Below are 6,000 nucleotides of genomic sequence, written 5' to 3'. Positions count from 1 at the left end.
GGATGATCACGTTTATCAGGGGGTCGTCCTTACATATCCGTAGCATCCATGGAGACTAGTTGGGAGATGTTTGATTAAAGTTCATGAATTCATATATATAGGAAAAAATAAATAAAACACCTTTTCAACTTTCCACATTCTGTTATATTCCAACTGCATTATCAAATTTCATGTTATTTTCAAGGAATATGAATACGAATTTCCACAGAGGTCTTTATATGTGTTACCAGTAATTAAGGAACACGTTACGTACATGTCAAAACAGGCAGTGGTTTAATTACATGGCATAATACATGGATAAATTGTTGTGACACGATAATATTAACGATAAGGTGAGTGATGAATCTCTTAATAAAAACCCATCCACTTTCAGGTCATGCACCGGTGATGACGATAACCTGGAAACATTTTTAGATAATTTGCACAAGATTCCCCTCAAATCTACATCAAGACCGAAGTCAAATTTATCATCTGCACAAAAGTCAGCTCTGGATAATCTTGATTCAAATCCTAACATTATTATAAAAGAAGCAGACAAAGGTAAAGTTGTCGTTATGGACAAGTCATTTTATAAAACAAAACTTGACAGAGACACTTATATTGAAATGGGTAGCAACCCAGATATTGAAATACTCACTGAACCTCGGAAACTGATACGTAAACATGAACGACACCTGACTAAAAACCAACGCGAGTATCTAACCAAATTTGAATCTAATACCAGCCATTTCTATGGTCTTCCTAAAGTACATAAATCAAAACAGATTACCATGGCTACTGAAGACCAGAAATCAGAGCTCATTACACTGCACTGTCCTTCCGATTTGAAATTTAGACCAATTATAGCTGGTCCTTGCTCTCCTACACAAAGGCTTAGCCATATAGCTGACATTTTACTTAGGCCATTTATTGCTCACGTAAAAGTAACGTCAGAGATGATATCAGCTCCTTAAAAAAGTTACCGCAGGATGTGGACCATGATATCGAAATGGCCACTTTTGATGCAAACAGTTAATATAGCAACATTCCGCAAGAGCTAGGAATAGAAGCAATACAATATTGGTTAAATCAACATCCCGAAAAATTGGAGAAATGCTTCAAAAGTGAATTTCTAACAGATTGTGTAAAACTTAAACAATAACTCCTTCTGTTTTAACGATTGTCATTATGTACAAATTCTTGGGACAGCAATGGGAACGAAGATGGTCCTGGTTTATGCAACATTAGTAACGTTGCTATTTAGAAATATCTCTTTACAAAAAAATAGAAACCATGTTTGGACATGATTTTGCAACAGATTTCAAAAGCCGGTGGAAAAGATACCTGGATGATTGTTTTATTTACTAGCCAAAGGAAGCCGGGCCGATTGATCTTCTCTTTGACAGCCTCAATAACCTTCATCCCCAAATATCCTTCACAATGGAAGTAAATTCTAAGTCAATACCCTTTTTAGACATACTTGTCTTGAAAGAGGGGACTTCTATATCAACTGATAATTATCGAAACCCCACGGACATACAACTCTATCTTCATTTTAGTTCGAATCACGCGTCATATTTGGGAAAATATCCCATATTTCCTTGCCAGAGGAATCTGTACAATAGTAAACGTAAAATCGAAACAAAATAAGAGACTAGTAGAACTTAAATCATGTCTACACAACAGGGGTTAATTGACAAAGGAATTAGGACCGCTCAGAGTCATTCGTCACAGAAAAAACCTGACCAGAAGGTAATTCCATTTGTTTGAACACATAATCCCGATAATAACAACATCTTCCCATTCACAGTGAATACCTTACCAATTCTAAAATACAGTGACAGGATGAAAGATATTCTAGCCTAATCTAAGGTCATTAATAGCAAATGACAGGCTCCAAGCCTCATAAAAATGTTAACTGGCGCTCACTTTTCAGAAAAATCCGAGACTCCATCGGTTTCTAAATGCAATAAACCTAGATGTGAAGCATGCATACACATGTTAGAAGGATCAAGCTTTCAATTTGAGAGGGAAGATTCTTTGTTTAATGTAAATCTTGACATGTGCTGCAGTGTAAAAAATGTTGTATATGCACTTGTTTGCTTGGAATGTGGCAAGCAATATATTGGCCAGACCTCAGATCTCCGCTCCAGATTGACGCTGCATCGACAACATATCAACAACGAAGAATATTGTCATCTTCAAGTCAGGAAACACATACTCTCATGCGCATTGTCATTGACTCCCTCGTCTTTCCATTTTATAAAGTATTAGATGGAAATCCAGCCACCTTAGGTGTCAAAGAAACTTTCTTCATAAATAAATACAACCCATGTCTCAATGGTAGTCATCGGCCCTAATATTGTATCTCATAATATGATCATGTACCACGTACTTGTATAATTTATGTTGATTTATTTTGTCAAACAAGTTCATTTTTATTACTCATTATATATATTACTCATTGCATATGTACAAATATTATGTAACAGATTATCAGCAGGGTCATCCGTGCGATGCCAATAAAGTTGCATCGTGACTAGTTGCCCTGCGGATAGACACTCTCAGACACTGATTAATCTATTGTTCGCTACTTAACAGCTTTATACATATACGACCTTGTTCCCAGCAACAATTTATCCATGTATTATGCCATGTAACTAAACCATTGCCTATTTTGATATGTATGTTTCTTAGCTCCAAAAAGTAATCTGTTAAATTCACAGAAAGCCTGTTATATAAGTGATGCTAGAATCTATCCTGTTAGTGCAGCATATTGTTCTGTTAAACATAACACACAGATTCTACTAATTCAATATAAAGATGGTATTAGGCTAACAGGATATTATGTTGAACGTGACACATATCTGTGCTATTATAACAGCATACGTTCTAGCATCACTCAGATTACAGACTTTCCTGTTTTTTTAGTGCACATGTTACAGTATGTCAGGTTGACAGCACTGGGAACCTGCAAGAGCCAGCGGCGTCACGTAGGCCTTACATAACCCTTTAGATGATAGCGGTTGATAACGACAAAGCATTTATAGATTTAAGACATCGGGTATGACACTGCGCGAGATTAAATAGCTGACGTGTGAAACTACGAGATGTGGAACATAACCCCTAGTGAAGCATGCAGTCAGTGTGCCGATTGTAACAACTATCTTGTATTCTTCAGAAATTAGAAATACCAAAATACCGACCATCGAGAGGTACGCAAAAATCGGGATATCTTCGATGAAGTCGATGTTTGTAAGGTCAAGAAGCATGTAGCAATTTGATGTAGGTCGACCAGTCTGTATAGTGTTGTATAATCCATGACCGGTGTCAGCAAATTTAAATAAAGGACAAAAAGCGTGTATACTCTGCGGACATCCGTGGATCTCCAAATCAGTTTACAAAACTAGGATCGGCTCAGCCAGGTGTTAGCTTGGATGTCATCGAAGTGGTCTTCTCTTTACAAAGTCGTTTGTACGCAAAACGTTGGAATTTTATCCTTTTCCCGTAGACACAAATTCTGCAGGTCTGTATCGCAGGAAGGAACTAAACTTATGTCGCCTTAACTTCGAAAATTGCCATTAGCATTTCTCCGAGATCTGGCTTTGCCAAAGTGCGTTATAAAAAGGTGTCATTTATAGTAGACATTAAGGGAGGTAGTTTTTTGAGGCCTTATTGCCTTCCGCATACGCCTGGCCGCGGTGTTTAATGGTGGGTGTTTAGATTGCCGTCAGTATCTCTATATAATGGGTTTAGCAACGAAACCAGCTAACATCTGAGCAGTGTCCTTGGAAATATTTCCTTTTCAATACCACTTAAAACTTTTTTTATCATTCATCTTTAATCACAAGTTTTCTTCTGCATGCACGGTCTGTATGCAAATGAGGATGCGTGTCATAGCGTGACGTTACAGTTCGCCTGAGCTATAGATAGACGCGATCACTACCTGGTCTGCATGTGTGACGAATCGGCCGCCAACAACCTCTCGTTTCTTCATGAATTTCATAAAACTTTAAAGCTCTTCGGGATAATAAGTTCGTTATCACGTTAGGTTGATGGGGGACACGAAGTATTTTCCTAGCGAGTGTGGTAAATGATAGAGGTCTCGCCTGATGGCTGTCAAACTCAACATGTAGATGCTTCGTATCCCCCTACTTGTAATTTGTTCTACTATCCACACTCAAAAAATTAATCTGTTAATTTTAATAGAAAGTCTGTTGTCTGAGTGAGGCTAGAATGTATTCTGTTATTATAATATAATATTCTGTCATACTCAACATGGAATCTTTCTGTTGAATTAACAGAATATGTGTGTTATATTTAACAGAATACATTCTCCCATGACTTTCTGTTAAAATTAACAGCTTTTGACTGTATTTGACTAAAAGATGTAAAAGTATCAGTGGTCTTACCCATGATACTCACATCTTTTTATGGGATGCATATTCCTTTATATTTCTAACTTCATCCCTTTTTGCATTTTAAGCCTACCTGATGTTTTACACCCGGTACACTTCAGCTACAAAACCGCTTCGGTCGCCCAGTGGTTAGTTTGCTCTTTTTCTGCTTGGATTTTCCTCACGACAACTTTTATGGAGTGGTTATGCCTACATTTAGTGGGCGGGTCGTCATTTCAATGAACATAATTATGACGTAAACGCACAATTAAGTGACTTTTTATCACAAGTTTTTCATACATGTCGCAACTTGTGACTCGGGCTGCGCTTTTCTTGTTTCTCCATGCATGTCCTTTGACGCCGGTAAAAAGAAAAGAGGAACATTTTTTTTATTTGTCCCGCCTTGATCAATTTGCGCACGCACATTTGCGTTAATAAACGCGCTGTGTGTACACACGTATATATAATTCCTAGCCCATATATATATATATGACAAGCTGCCCTTGCAAACAGTATGTACGTACACCACAGGTGACTCGCCCGTCACTCTCAGAAACTCGCTGACGTCTGCAGTCTGGTCGATGCCGCACAGATACACACTGCCAACACCACATCAGGGTTCAACGTCCTCTGTATGTGCTTGCTGAAAAAAACTGGGGGCAATGTCCTGTCGGGCTGAACTTGAAACTGTCTGAGACATCCAGGGTAGCAGTCGGTCCAGAGGAGGAAAGGTGATGACGGCTCATTCGATATTTATCACTCAGTCATAAGAAACATACTTCACTGCAATCCTTCCCAGACATTATGCCTTCCCTGCTTCTCCCAGCCCCATGTTAGAAAACAAGACGCAAATGTTGGCGTCAAATCCAACATTCATGCTCTTTTTGTTATTAATGAAACTTACTTGTATTTCACACACAACAATGTTCTATTTACTTATTTATTTATTTATTTGATTAGTGTTTTACGCTGTACTCAAGAATGTCTCACTTATACGACGACGGCCAGCATTTGGTGGGAGGAAACTGGGCAGAGCCCACCGATGTTCTAAGACTAAAATCCATACACAAGAAACAAAGGTTTCAAACAATATGCTTGATGGTCGATGCTTGGATCATGCTCGATGTGTTGTGTATAGCACAATGTGTTGTGGGAATAGTTATTATCACTTTGATAACATTCATAATATCTGACAAGGCTGCATCGCAGACAAGACAGTATTTGTCTTGACATGACAGAGTGCCAAGACAGTATGTATGTATGCTTATGGCTTAAAGTCGTACTTAACAATGGAGTCATTAGGTGTGTACATACATGTATGCTGCTGCTTCTTGTGGCACACCGAGTTCATGCCACCAATGTGCTACCCCACTGAAATACCATGCCGAAAACACCAGACATGACACCCAACCCAGCCACATTATACTGACACCGAGCTAATCAGTCATGTTTCCTCGTTCATACCTTCTCATTGCTGAGCACCAAGCGAGGCAGCCTTTGGTATGACCCGGCCCGGGGTTGATCCTGGTGTTTGCCTAGGCGGACGTTCTAATCACTAGGCCAACGAATCCGTCAGACAAGATGGTAACAGTACATGTGTGGTAACAGTGCATGTATCTCCTGA

The sequence above is a fragment of the Liolophura sinensis genome, chromosome 10, assembly GCF_032854445.1.
Source record: "Liolophura sinensis isolate JHLJ2023 chromosome 10, CUHK_Ljap_v2, whole genome shotgun sequence".
Taxonomy (NCBI): domain Eukaryota; kingdom Metazoa; phylum Mollusca; class Polyplacophora; order Chitonida; family Chitonidae; genus Liolophura; species Liolophura sinensis.
This window is presented reverse-complemented; position numbering follows the sequence as displayed.